This window comes from Primulina eburnea, chromosome 12 (assembly GCF_022965805.1).
Source record: "Primulina eburnea isolate SZY01 chromosome 12, ASM2296580v1, whole genome shotgun sequence".
Classification (NCBI taxonomy): domain Eukaryota; kingdom Viridiplantae; phylum Streptophyta; class Magnoliopsida; order Lamiales; family Gesneriaceae; genus Primulina; species Primulina eburnea.
This window is the reverse complement of record NC_133112.1, coordinates 26579671-26595941: the sequence shown is the minus strand read 5'-3', so window position 1 is coordinate 26595941 and position 16271 is coordinate 26579671.

Sequence of the window (16271 nt, the reverse complement as noted above, 5' to 3'; positions counted from 1 at the left end):
TTGATGCTTACATTGATAGAATGATGTGCGATTTCGAGGGGCGAAATCATTTCTTTGAGGGGGAGAAATGTAAGGCTCGGGATTATTAGTTTTCATTGACGTACGACTCGGAGGATATGAGAATGCATGTCATAAGATGAAAGTACAAAATATTTCATGTGTGAGAGGCCGCACCCGCGCTTAGAATAAGAGTGCACCCGCGGTCATAAATTATGGAATTTTGAATGTGCTACCGAAGCCACACCGCACCTGCGGTGCTAGGAGACACCGCACCCGCGGTGGATGTCCAGTAGGGTGCCTAATTTTGACATTGCGAGACCGCACCCGCGATGCAAGTAGACCACACTCGCGGTGACTAGACCGCACCCGCGGTCTTGAAGAGGCCGCACCCGGGATCGCTACTTTTGGAAAATGATAAGATTGCCGAGAGCATAGCGCACCCGCGGTGCTAATGTGACCGCACCCGCAGTGCTGCATGCGAGAAATCCACCTTGATTCTTATGTTGACACATGGCAGAGGTATATATATGAATTAGTGCTGATTCATTTCTTTCTCACTTCCAGCAGCTGAACCGAGAGTTCCCTCAAATTTCTTCAAGTTCTTTAAGTTTTGGGGTAAGATATCTCAAGATTTAGCCACCCGAATTTAGTTTCAAGTTCGAATTTGTATTCCTTGCATTAAGGGATTCAAAAGGGTATATGTTTTGTTAAATTCCAGCATGTCTTGATATATAGGTGTTGGGAGAATTATGATTTGAGTTAAGAAATATGTTCTTATGATTTTAAGGATTGTAGATTTGAAACCGGAACGAAGAAATGATATAGAACTTAATTGTGATGAGTTTTAGCATATATTGACATGAGATTATGCAGATTTTGAGATCTTGACATAGATATTATGATGATTATGAGTTGAGAATTGTACAATGTTGATATATGTTGAACTGGATTAAACGGTATCGAAGAATTATATCGTTATGCCGTCGATTTATACCGAGATTGATTAAGAATTGTATAAGACTTGTTGTGAGTTGTTTGTTGATATGGTATCTATCAACAATTGTCATTTCAGATTTGGAGTGACAGAGTTGGTATCCTGACTTCGAGACTTCGATTTATTTCACAACAAGAAAGGTATAAGCCATGTTTGTTTGGGAAGCCACAACTCAAATAAGATATTATTTGAGTTTCCCAACCAAAATCACATACTAGAATTATTGTATATATGGTAACATGTTTATGCTTTGTTTATAGAATTATATTCAAGCTTGTAACATGTTTATGCTTTGATTATGGAATTGTATTCAAGCATATAAGATCATTGTGATATTCAGATATGAATATGAGCATGCTTTATTTACAGATTGATATTCATTGCATTTAAGATAGGAGAGTCGTTGATAGCCATTGTCAACTATCTAGATGTTCGGTGTATCTCATCTTAGGAGCGGCCCTGACTCCTATTGCAGTCGTTGATACAGCTCAGACCGAAGTCTAGGAATAAGACGTACAGTCACCCCGAGTGGGAGGGTAGTTGACAGCCATTGACGTCTTATTCACACCGGGATCCCTAGAGTTCTAGTCGAGTCGAGTCGAGTCTAGACATGGTTTGATTCGCATTGCATGTGCATATGATGTCATTCATAATAGCATGTTTCATATTTAGATTGATTATATGCATGTATACATGTTTATACTGGGATTTGTTCTCACCGGAGTTTCCGGCTGTTGTTATGTCTGTATGTGTGCATAACAACAGGTGGGGCAGGATCTGGGTCACGCAGAGGATGAGAGATGGACATAGCGTGGTGATCTCGGGCATAGCAGAAGAACTAGTAGTTGTACCTTTGATATGTACTGTATTTAATTACTAGTTATTGAGAATGGATGGAACAAGACATGTTGTACCTTATGTTTGTAATTTAAATAAAGAAATTATGCTTGTTTATATACATTAGACTTAATGTTGAAAAGCGAAAATTTGACCCACTTTTTATAATAACGATCCATTGAATCCCAAAGAAAAGAGTTAGAGCCCGGGTCCCCACAAAAATATTCTAATTATCTTTCTAATCCATTATTTACTTAATTAATCCAACTAATTAAGTAAATTTAAGATTCTAAAATGCATGCCTTATCAAATGAAATCTCGATGCACATATATTTTGATAATTTCAAGGATGAGGAGTCTATGGAGGCTAGGTTTTTTAGATCTCCCATTTAAATAAAGCATCTATGGCCTAATTACAATAATAAAATAATTGGACATATTTAATTAACATTAATGAGCTTGGTTAATTAATTGGACTAGTCCAACTAGTTTAATTAATTAATCAAAGCCATTAAACTTTAATTATTTAGTATGTTGGACTTGTACTCCTACAAACCCATTTAAATGTACTTCCCACCAATTTTAATTTAATATTTAATCAACTCAACTGTTGAGCTTAATGAGTTAAATTCATTATAAATTCAAAATTTGAAATTATTATTTAAATTATAAATTCAATTCCTTGAATTTATATCACCTACAAAATTTGATATCTAATAAACCCAATATTTGAGTTTAATAAATTAAATTATCAAAATTTATAAATTCAACTCCTTGAATTTATTCTCTCAAAATATAATTATCATAAATTCAACTCCTTGAATTTACTATATAATATAAATTCAACTTCTTGAATTTATTCTCTCAATGGGAACAAACGATCCAGTTCATGTGTGGTTCACAACTCTTTGTGATTCAGGACATAATTCTTTAGTCGGGCTTACCCTAGTTAGCCCCATTCTTTTCATCAACACCTTGATCAAGAATGTCAGAACTCTTTTTTGATTGCACCCATCGGATCATGGTAAGAGCGTCTAGTAGCATCGCCCCATGATCCCCTAGTTATCACTGATAGTGCCTGCAAGAACAGTCGATTATGATTAACGTACAGTACGGTCTCTTCATCTCATATATCCCAATCGAATCTGCAACTATTGGTTTATCGAGGGTTGCATATTAATTCGATAACTATGTTATAACTATAATAGTGGCATCGCGTGTACTATTTGAGAACTCCTTCTCTAACGTACATGTCATACTCTGACCAGAGATTCCATGCACTATTATTTCATCAGATCACACAGGATTTCTACACCCGTAGGTGAGCAGTGAATCCCCGACTACAGTGCACTGGCTCCTATATGTGTCGCAACTATACCCAACCTCGCAACCTGATGACTCTCTTGGAGCCGGTAAACGAGTCAAAGCGCATCCCTAGCATATAGAGCCTCAGTGTTGTCCCGGGTCGTGAAGACTAATGGTGTACAATCATAACCACGGACTTATCCTCTCGATGAATGATAACCACTTGTAAATTCCGAGGGAGGGTTGTCCGGTATAATCATCATATGACAACCCATCTGCAAGTTTGGACATCTCCTTGCCCTTACCAAGAAACGCAGTATCGAGCTCAAGCGACCTTTATCCATGTTTTAGGTGGCTGAATCGACTAGGAACGAATTTAGAATATGCAGTGTTTACAAATGAGTTTCAACATCGAATTAAGATTCATTTGTATTAAAGCATAATCAAGGACTTTATCTATGTTGATTGCATGAGTATACAGATAAAGTATAACGAAACCATCAAAAAGTTAAATTATATTAAAATAAAGATTGTTCATTTCACTTGAGTCAATAAATTCCCAAGCCAACCGTTGGCTTGCAGGGTATCTACTCTAACAGTTTTTGCATTGAAGATTTGGAGACATTATTTGTATGGGAAGAAGTGCAAGATTTTCACCGACTATAAAACTTTGAAACACTTCTTCACCCAAAAGGAATTGAGTATGTGACAGAGGCGATGGCTCAAATTAGTGAAAGACTACGATTGTGAGATTAGCAATCATCCGAGAAAAGCTAATGTAGTGGCAGATGCGTTCAGTCGAAAGGCAGTAGTTATCACTCAATTATCACTTTAAAGACCGTTGCAGTCCGAAATACAGCGCTTTGAGCCTATAGTATATGCTAGGGGCGAGGCCCCCAATCTTGCGACCTTGAAAGTTCAGTCGACCTTGAGAGATTGAATCTGTGAGGGATAGTCCACTGATGAGCAATTGAAAAAGTGGAGATTGAGAGATGAAGCCAAAGGTCGGAAGTTATATTCTGAGGTGGATGGTATAATTCGTTATCGAGATCGTTTATGGGTTCCTAGTGATGACTCTTTGAGGGAGCTCATTATGAAGGAAGTTCATGACACACCGTATTCCATTCATCCTGGAAGCATGAAGATGTACAAGGATTTGCAGTTGTTATATTGGTGCCCGGGCATGAAAAGAGATATCATGCGATTTGTATCCGAGTGTTTGACATGTCAGCAAGTAAAAGTAGAGCATCAGAGACTAGTGGGAAAGCTTAAGCCACTTCCTATTCCCGAGTGGACCTAGATTTTGTAATTGGAGACCACGTATTTGTGAAAATAACACCTATGAAAGGTGTAATGCTATTTGGAAAGAAAGGCAAACTTAGTCCAAGATTCATAGGGCCATTTGAGATTTTGGAGAGGATTAGAACACTAGCCTATAGAGTGGCACTGACCAATGCTTTCTGGAGTTCACAATGTGTTTCATATCTCGATGCTGCGAAAGTACATGTCAAACCCATAACACGTACTAAATCATGAACCTCTGCAATTAACTCCAAATATGACTTATGAGGAAAGGCCTGTGCAAATCTTAGGAAGACAAGAATTAAAACTCCGAAACAAAGTCATTCCAAGGGTCAATGTCAAGTGGCTGAATAACTCGGAAGAAGAAGCTACTTGGGAAATCGAGAGGACTTGAGGAGTCGCTACCCAGAGCTATTCGGTAAGTTCTAATTTCAAGGACATAATTTTTTCATTATTTTTTTTTGGGGGGGGATTGTAAAGTCCAAAATTAATACGACGTAATCTAACTGCATGCGAATCTTGGGAAAATGAATAATATTTAATTAATATATTTTAATTGTTAAATTGATTATGTGATATGTTTATATGATGTTTTAGTAGTGTTTCTAATTAAATGCATTGAAATGTATTTTTAAGGGTTATTCGAGTTGCGATCGAGGAACAGAATCCGAGGGCTAAAAAATGGAAAATAATTTTATTAAATAATTGTATTTAATTATTTAAAATATGGTTGATGCTTTTCTTAGTTTTGAAAATAAAGAGTTTTGAGGTGGTTTTATACGCCGTGACGTAATTTTTATCGGTGTTGGATTTTCAACAAAAATGCGAACGTTTTGACAACTCGGCTAATAATTTCACAAAATTTATCAAACAAAATAATTTTATTTAGCACTAATGGGCTAATTGGGCGTAATTAACCTTGTTGATGGGCCTAAGCTATTGTTAGTGTTCTAAATTAATTATTTAAGGCCTAAACCCTACCCCATTAACCCATTAACCCACGCTTCCTTCACCTAGCCGCACACCACGCTTCTTTTCACTCATTACTCACGGCACACACAAGGGTTTTGAAGGAAAAGTTTCGAATTCTTCAAGGGTTCTTCAAGTCAAGGTCTTTTCGTCATTGTTCTTTGATTCGCCAACGTTTAATCGTGTGTTAAAAATGCAAAGGCATTCCATATTCTTCCCTTTACTCATCCATAGCACCATAGTATTTGTTTAAATATGTTTTGCATGAAAAACAAGTGATGCTTTCAAATATTTTCGTTTATGCACCATATGTGGATTTTTAAAGCATGTATTTGATCCAAAAACACGTTTGATATGTTCTTAAGGGGCTGCCATGATTAGGAGTGATCAAGGGTCATGTCTTACACGAGTTATAGGGTCCAAAGTCACGTAATAATCGTTGCACACAATAATAGAAACAAGTTGGAACCAACCTCATGTGTGGCGATGTCAAGGGCTCAGGTTCAAGGGTCTCTAGTCTGTGGCTTGGCACGGCTGCACCTAGGGCTGGGATAGAGACGTGCTAGGGTCAGGGAAGGAGTCCTAGCCATGCTTAGACTCGATTCAAGGGGCTGGGGGAGGCCTAGCAAGCTGGGACTCCACCCGAGAAGCTTCAAGCTTGCGCGCATGGGGTACACAGACGCGCAGGGAAGGATGGCCCAGCCAGGGGGATTTGGGCTGGGCTAGGTCGAGTCACTAGGTCCTAAGAGGGTGCACAAGGGTCTGGTTCAGTGGCTAGAGTCCTAGGCGCATATCGAAGAGTCCTAGTGCGTGGAGGGTTCTCGGCCATTGCATGTGTTATGGTTTTGTGGCTTCGGCTGGGGCTTGGGTTTGAGTCCTAAGGGTCCAGTAGGGTCCATAAAGGGTTTGGTTCGAAGTTGGCTCAAGGTGGTTTGGGTGTGGCTCGGTGAAAAACGATTATGCCTTGAGGGTTAGCTTAAGGGTTCGAATTAGGGTGTTCTTTGGTTTAAAAATTTAAACATGGCTCAATGGGGTTCGACTCGTGGTTCATGATGGATAAATAATTATAAAAGGTCTAAGTTTTTAATATAGAAATTTCATATTAAAGTTTGGTTTAATTTGGGATTTAAAACGCATTAATATGTTATAATTAAAGATTAAATTGAAAAGTCTAGAATTTAAGTTTAATAAAATTGTGATAAATTTAATTTAAGCTTAAATAATTATTTGGGATATGCTAGAGTCAACGAAATTAAGAAAAATGTCAAAAACGTGAAATTTTACGTCTAGTGGTAAAACAATAATTTTACACCCGAAAATTAGTAAATGTCATTGCAGTGTCCTGAATGCTGTTTTATATGTTAATATGATTATTTTGCATGTTTATGCAATTCAATGATGAACGATAATGTTAAAAGACATGTTGCATGCTTGGTTTGAAAGAAAAACGTTATATGCATGTTTAATTTTTATTAAGTGATGAGAATATGAAATGTTGAAGGAAGTGAAGTAATTGTGACTAATACGCTGATACGATGATATGTTAATACGTAGGCCAAGGCTCAATTGGGGGGTGAGAGTGTCGCTGATGTCCCCGTCGCCCAATAATGTGGTTAAATGTAGATGGATCCATTGCCCAATACGAATACGAAGTCACAATTAACGATTTGAATTCAACGAAAATGAATATGAACATGTTTAATATGAATATGAAAATGATGAATATGAATATGTTTATGATGATATGAAAACGTTTACGTCTAAAGTTTATGCATCATTATGAAAATGTTATTATACGTAAAAGTATTTTCACTGTTGCATGTGATCTGTATATGTATTACTTGTTATCAAGATTATGATTTGCCGAGTCTTTAGACTCAATAGGTGTGATTGATGCATGTGATTATTATAATAATGATAATGGAGGTCTTGATGGTTGACTTTGCTGGCCTGAAGGTGCACATAACCCGAGGACCCGCGCTAGTTTTCCGCACTAGTTATGATTTATGATTTTATGTTGATGATAAGATATTTTTACGACTTTTATTATGAGTATGAGTAGTTTTGAGAGGTTGTTAGTTTTAATAATTTTGCTATTTTATGAATTGAAAATGATTGACGATTTTATGATTTAAACTATTTCCTTTGGATTTTCAGATATTGTTGGATGTTTAATTTTTAAAATAGTTCAAAATATTATTTATATATATATATATATATATAAGTATTCGGCCGAAGTGATGAGGTTATAAAAAAATTCTATTAATTTTTAAGAAAACGAGTAGTGGACGTTTCAATTAATTTAGAAGAAAATTAAATTCTTAAAATTGAAAAGATGCAAAATGGTACTAGAAAGGTTCATAATCTATGTGTCAATTTTAAATTCAATAAATTAATATCTTAATTCACGATGAAATTCTCAAGATCCTAATTAAGCAATTTCTAGAATTAATAAAATTAATTATATCTAATTGTCTAATTTTTCCTAAGTTTATTTAATTAGATTCAACCACATCAAGTCATAGTAGAAATTCAGTTTTTCAACCTAAAGTCGCACATTGAAATCGAATACTATTTATAATCAGTTTAACCATGCGTTGATAGAAGTAATGAAGAGAATATTAATCTGTCGCCTTACGATTTTTTATTAAGAAACAAATATGCAATTTAGTTGGCCAGATTAAAAGAACACATGATAAACCACATCAATCAATGAATCAAAATAAATAATAAAATCGAATCAAACTCAGAACAACAAAAGTAACTTGTGTGGCCTTACCGTGGCTTTTGTACATAAAAATCTACTCCATAAATTTAAAACAAAAGCAAAAACTCATGTTTAAATTCATAAGAGAAAACATAATCAAGAACGAATAAGAGGAATCTCAATGATTTTGACGTGATGAGGTTTTCCTCCAAATTCTGGCTTCTGCCTCTATCTTCCTCTGCGTTATTCTTCTTCCTCTCTGTTGTTGTCTTGTACATAAAATCTTCTACCTCTTCTCTGTTCACTTCTCTCTTGTACGTTCTCCTCTTTTCACGTCCTTTTATCTCAATTTAATGGGCCTAGCCTTCCAAATCTTTGAAGTCCATGTCAAGTTTAAGTTGTTGATAATATTGTATAGATTTATTTTAAAATATGAGACTATCATCTCTACCAAAATTTTCCCAGTTTTTCTTTCAAAACTCCAAGATTCTCACGTTAATAAAATATTCTTATATTTATTTTCTTTCTTTCGGTATTTTGTGCCTTTGAGGTCTTGTACAATCATTTTATCTATAAAATATGTTTTTTTTCCTCTTTTGTTCAAATCTACAAATATTATAAAATTAATTCAGATAAGAAAAAAATAAGGAATAACATGCTAGATAAGCACGAATATGTTAAAATAAAATTCTTAAAATCTCAAGAAAGATTTGAGCTATTCAATATTCATGAAGATTCGAAGGTACCATGTCCGAGTAACATGTTGTGACAAAGATCACAACAAGGAATAGACAGAGTGCGAAAGATAGCTCAAAACGTAACATAAACATATCATATATGTAATTGTGAAGATTCGAAAGTGACATGTCGCAGTAATATGTCGCAATAAAGGACATGACAAGAAATAAACAAAATGCAAAGCATATCTCAAAGCGTATCATAAACATAGCATGAGCATTTCATATTCTTATCTTATTTGTATTCACATTGCATTGTTTATTTCATCTCATTTTCCATGGTATTACTGATCAGTACTCTATATGTTACTCTTCTAAGTGTGATGCCAATTAAATGATTATTATATCCCACTGCATCAGCGCCTTAACAAAACATATCAAACATCGGAATTTTCTTTACCATTTCTAATTTGAATCATAACTATGTTCTTGACTTATAACATGATTGAGACGAAAATAAACACACCTTAGCAAAATGAATGAATCGAAGAGCAAATCATAATGTCCTTATTTATAAAAGTCATGCGCTATCCCGATCTTCGGCTCTCTATGGAGTCTTTTCCTTCACGGGCTTTTCCATGTATTATTACTCAAATCATGACGAATTATACATATTATTTAGGAATATAACGATCGGAAATGAAGCACACAAAACAAATATTGATTGTCGTAATGATCATGAGCAATCTTGATCTTGGGCATCCTCTAAGACCTTGTCCCTCACAGGCTTTCTCATGCACCATTATTCAAATCATGGCCAAGTGAGATTATCAAAACAGAATGGAGCAAGTAAAAGAAAAAGAAGCGACGAATGACAAAGCATATAGTGATCGTATCAAAATTCAAAAACAAGAACATAATATGTGTTGGAAACTAAATTTTGGAGGTTTGACAAAATGAACGCTTCATAGAATGAACCAACTGATCAAGAAGACTGATAGAAATTGTTCAAAAATATGCAAACTATTGGTTGCCCATAACTGAAGGTTAGTACGCAGATTCTCAAGACAACTGGACTAGAAAACTGAACTATGCAGCCAATTGGCTGATCAGTTACTACAATCAGTTGTGAGCTCATCAGCCACATTCTATCAGCTGATCTTTCAGCAGGACACGTCATCAGTTATGGAAAAGGACGTTCGACCGACAGCTGTACAAAAGCTGAGTGCAACAAGTAATGGTGTCGCTGCGTTTCAGAAAAGCTATAGTGTACGACTGTCAGAAGAATGTTGACTTGGTAAACAACGGATATAAAGTTTCAAATCACATTCAATATTACCGTTGGAGGCAAAGCGTATAAATAGCAGAGAAGAGCAGCTGAGAAACTCTTTGAATCTGATCTCTCTGAGTCTGAAATCTTTGTTCACAATTATTGTATTCATTCATAGCATTCAAGGATATAATTCAAGCTTACAAGCACAAACTGTTATTACTTGATCTTGAAGAGATCAGTTGTGCTAAATTATTACAGTCCATTCGTGTACTGTAAACTTGTTTGTAACTAAGAGTTTCAGTTTGGCACTGTTAGGTCCATAACTGAAGTGTGTCTGTATAAATCTTTGTATCGATCAAACTCTTTTAGTGAAAATCCTATCTTTGTGATAGAAGGGGTCAGTGAAGTATGAGTGTTTGAAAGCTCCGAACATCCATAAAATCTTGTGACATCTTATTTCAGTTTTATTCTATCTATCAGCCAGTTTAATTCCGCACATTTATTGTTAACTGATTGATATCGAATTTCAAGATTCTCGAGTATCAGTTTATCACTAAACTGACTCACAAAAAAAAGAGAAAAGGTTGTGAAAATTGTTAGTTTTTATTCAACCTCCTCTTCTAAACACTCTTTCACCTTTAACCGATCCTATCGAGGGGTATCAGAGTAGTTGAATCTTGTTTCAGAATATTCAAATATACAAACTGATTACCATATCTTCATTCAACAAAATTCCAATGTTCTCCATAGAGGATTTTGATGATTGGAAATTCAGAATGCAAGCTCATCAAGCTGCACAAGACGATGACATGTGGTACATTATTACAGACGAACCCATTAAAATATTAAAGGCAAACACTGTTGTTGCCATAACCGATGGGGCACCACATCGCATTGAAAAACCTTGAGATGAATGGACAGCTGAAGATAAGAGAAAAGCCAACTTCGAAAATGTGGCTAAAGACATTTTGTATAAAATGCTGGATAAAGTCAATTTTAGCAAAATAAAAATATGCAAAACTGTTAAGGAAATCTGGGAGAAACTGAGTCAGCTCTGCGAAGTCAATGAGCAAACCAAGGAGAATAAGCTATCTGTTGTTGTTCAGAAATTTGACAATATCAAGATGAAAATTGGAGAATCCATGCCTAAATATGATGAAAGAATCAGCTGCATAGTAAATGAACTGAATGAACTCGGAAAGGTGTATTCAAATAAAGAAGTAGCACTGAAAGTAGTCAGAGGTATTTCCAAGGAATGGGATGTTAAGACCATGGGAATGCGAGAATCAAAGGACCTAAACAAGGACAAAATTCATGATTTATTTACCGATTTAAAAGCCTACAAGTTTGAACTGCAAACCAGAGAAGGGGAACCTTCTATAACAGCTGCTACAACTGCCCTAACTGGCAAACTGGAAACAACTGGTTTAATTGACAAATCTGCTGATTAGTTAAGTAAAGACGCTATGTCACTATATGTCAAAAAGTTTGGAAGATTTATGAGAAGAAGTCAAGGAAACTTTCAAAGACATTATCAGATAAATAACTCCAAGGAAGAACCTACTGCTTGCTACAAATGTGGCAAAACTGGTCACTTTATTGCTGACTTTCCTAAGCCAAAGAAGGACAATGGAGGCTCAATTGAAAAGGGAAAGAAATATTATGAGCACAAGAGAAGAACTAAGGATGATAAGAAATCATACAGAAAGAAATATGAGGTGCTTCTAGCAGAGGAAAGCAAGTCCAAATGGGTGGAATCTGACAGTGATGATTCATAACTTGAGAGCTTGAGCTGCTCCAGTGACGATGATGAAGAATTCAAGTGTCTGATGGCTGATGACACAGAACTGGAGTCAAACAGTCAACAATATTCGAATTTAGTTCAACTAACTTTACACGAGATGAACTTATTTCTATGCTTCATGACATGGTCAACGAGTATCACAAGCTTGCCATATCTTTTGAGAAGGCCAGAGCAAAGCAAACTGATCCCAAAGACGATAAAACTGAAATTGATGAATCAGTTGATCTGTTGAGTCTTAAACAAGAGATTGCTGAGCTGAATACTAAAAGAAGCAAGAATCAATCTATGATTCAGCAGTTGAGCATACAAAGAAAATTGAGCTTATTAAGGCATGTATTAAATCATCTGATGCACTAGCTGAAATTCAAGATAAGCAAAAATCAGTTACTGATAAAACTGGTTTAGGGTTCAGCAACCGAGATGAAACTTCCACCAGTGATACTCAGCCAAAATTGAACTTGGGCAAAGGGAAATATATTCACTTTGTAAAATCAGTTGTGGCACAAGAACAACCTGAGCCAAGTAAACCAGTTGTACAACCTATTGAAAATAAGAACAAGTCTAGAAGATATGGTATTGATTATAGCTGATAAGTGCAAGATTTGTACTTAATTTATATTAGAATCCATTTCTAATTAAGCTTGTTTCGAACAGAATTATGCGTTTTTGGTTTGTTTTTGTTGTCATTACAGGAATGGAGAAAATAGCGGACACAAAGTCAAGTAGAGTCAAGGAAACATAGCGCCATGAATCACTCGTACCGAACCTCGCGCGCGCCCGCACGCACAAGGAAGCAGCTGAAGACCCAAGAAACGCGCGCGGCTGCGCTAGTTCACGCGCAGCCGCGCGCGCACAGATGAAGCTAATGACCAGAAGCTCACGCGCGCCCACGCGAGATCACGCGCAACTGCGCGCGCAAGTACGAGCCAACAAGCAGACGCCTACGCGCCAGTTCTCGCGCTACCCGTGCGCACACATGCACGGCCAGACACAGAAACTCGCGCGCCACCGCACGCACGCCGCGTTCCAGATTAATTTATAAGGTGCGAGTAGGTCAAAACTTGGGTACACACGCCGTTTTGGACGAAAATACAGGGAGAAGACTCGGAGCGAAGGCGAGACGAAGGCAAGATACGCGCGAAGATCGATTACAAAGACGAAGAGCGACAAATCTGGGGACGGAGACGACACTTCGGATTTGTTATCTGTCTTTTGCGTTTCTATTTTCTCATATGTCAATGTCTAAAACTTTGAACACGCGTCGTTTTTATTTCGATTTCGTGATGAACTAATTTCCCATTCTAGAGAATGATGTAGCTTTGTGGACACGATGATTTGACGTGGTTATTTTATAAGATTGAATTCCTTTTCATGTTTACTTGTGTTTCTCTGTGTTTATTGCACTGCAATTTACTGGCCATAAATTGTTTGTTTTTTCATTAATTCTACAACTCGGGAGAGGGACTAGGATTATAGATCATTAGAACACATCGTTAAATGTTTATAGCGTTCGGAAGGCGTATAACTTTAGCGAGACTTAGTAAGAACATTGTTTGCATTTATCTATAAAACTTAGATTCTAATTAGGAATAATTGAATCGAAGTTGATAGATACAGTTATTCGTCACTTGGGAAAGGGGGAATAAAATAATCTAAGGGTTCTTGGCCATTAAATAATTTGAATTCAGGAATATAAATTCTACTGTGAATATTTATCGTGGAAACTTTGTGAAATCATTTCTCTAGATATTTTCTATCATTATTATTTCTCAATTCAGTGATTTAATTAATTCATTGTTTTCAATTAATTCGTTCAAACAAACCAACCTTTTATTTGATTTTTCTAAATAAAGTTGAGACTATTTTAATTACGAGCACTGATATACATTTTTATGAACACTCCTCGTGGGATCGATATCTGTACTCTAACCAGTACTAAAACTTGACACCGTACACTTGCGGTAGTGAAAACAACGCAACAAGTTTTTGGCGCCGTTGCCGGGGAGTGTCTGTTTTGAATTTATATCAGTATTGTTAACAATTAGTCTAGATTTTAATTTAGAGCTTTTATTTTTATTTTATCTTATATTGATTAATGTTTCATTTTTTTTTTCTGTTTGACAGTGTATGCTAAGATCGCAAAACTCAGACTTGCTGATTTTTGACCCGGAGATCGAAAGAACTGCGAGAAAATTAAGAAAAGCAAGGAGAGAAGAGATCCAAGCAATGGCTGAACACAGAGAAAATGACAGACACATCCCGCCAGAGGCTATACCTATCAGAGATCACTTCCGACCAGTGATCAACAATCATTACTCTGGTATTGCAAGAGGGACCATCAACGCAAATAATTTCGAGCTGAAGCCTGCTCTAATCAATATGGTTCAGCAAAATCAGTTTGCTGGGACTGCCACTTCTGATCCTCACGTTCATTTGAGGACCTTCTTGGAGATAACTTATACGGTGAAAATTAATAATGTGCCTGATGATATTATTAGACTGCGTTTGTTTCCGTTTTCTCTCAGGGATCAAGCAAGAGGATGGCTCCAATCACTACCGTTAGGGAGCATCACGATATGGCAGAAGCTGGCGATGAAGTTCCTTTCTAAATATTTTCCACCTGCGAAGTCTGCACAATTAAAGATTGAGATCGGCACTTTTAGACAGACAAACTTCGAGCAGTTGTATGAAGCTTGGGAAAGGTATAAAGAGTTGTTGCGAAGGTGCCCGAATCATGGTTTTGAAGACTGGGTGCAGATTGAGTTGTTTTATAATGGATTGAATGGTCAGACACGGACAACAGTGGATGCAGCGGCAGGTGGCACGATCTTTGCCAAGTCCCCTGCTCAAGCCTATGACTTGCTTGAGCAGATGACTATTAATAGCTACCAATGGCCGTCTGAGAGGTCAGGAGTAAAAAAGACTGCTGGAGTTTATGCCGTGGATCCTATCGCATCACTCACTGCGCAAGTATCAGCATTAACTACACAGTTAGCAACCATGAATAAAGTGAGTACATTAAACACTGAGGGACAATCGTTTGTTGTTGAAGAATTGCAAGTTCCTGAAGAGGTGCAGTACGTCACCAACAAGAACTTTTGAAGCTATGGAGGATATAGAGGTAACCCTCCCCCTAATACCTATCATCCTGGGTTAAGAAATCATGAAAATTTTTCTTATGCAAACAATACGAATGTGTTGAATCCTCCACCGGAGTTCAATACATCAAATGGGGAAGGAAAGACATCATTTGAGGATTTAGTGAGGACATTTGTTGTTGAATCTGGTAAGAGGATGTCTAGAACTAAGTCTAGACTTGACAACCTTGAGACACATATGGCGAGTATTGGTGCTACTTTGAAAAACCTTGAGTCGCAAGTGGGGCAGATAACGAAGCAACTCACGTCTCAACCGTCAGGCTCAGTTCAAAAGACTGCAGACCCAAATCTGAGAGAAGTGAATGCCATTTTTATACAGCACAAAGAGTTTGATGTGGTAGGCAGAGAAGAGAAGGAGGTTGAACCCACACCTGTTCGGGATAAAAAGCTAATTCCAACCAAAAGAGCCCGAGGTAAGAAATCTGAGAGGTATGATTTAAATCAATTCATTGATCTTTCTTTACTTCCCTACCCCCAGAGATTTTTACAATTACAAGCTGAATTTTAAAAGAAAAAAGGTCTTGAAGATCTCAAGAACCCACACATTAATAATGAGTTTGCATATCAGGTGGAAGGTGAATCTACTGAATGAACACGGAGAAATCTTTCTCAGAAGTTACTTGATCCCGGTGAATTTATTATGCCATGTGAAATAGGGAGTCAATTGGTGGAAAAAGCTATCTGTGACTCAGGAGCGAGGATAAATATAATGCCAAGTTCTCTCTACGAGAAACTTGGGTTGAGCAGAATGAGATCCACAGGCATGAGCTTACAGATGGCAGATAAATCTATCAGGACACTGTTGGGTATTGTAGAAGATGTTGAACTTCGGATCGACAAATTGAAGGTTTTAGCGGAGTTCGTGGTACTCGACATGGGGAATAGTCAGAACATTCACGTTATTCTTGGACGACCATTATTGGCTGTTGTTGGAGCTATCATTAACATGAAACGAGGAAAGATGACCATGGAAGTTGAAGGTCAGCTGGTGGAAATAAAGGCATCCAAGAAATCATACGACTTACCATGAACAGACTAGTGACAGCCGGGCTGACGACGTTAAACCAAGCGCTGTGTGGGAGGCAACCCACATTTATTTTTTTGCGCATTCGTTCTGCTTTATTATTTTATTTCTTAGTTAATATTTTTAATCTTCTCTATTTAATTATTAATTTGAATCATTTTATTTTTGCAGGTTATTTTAAAAAAAAGGGGCGAAAATTGGACAGACGCATGCGCGCCACC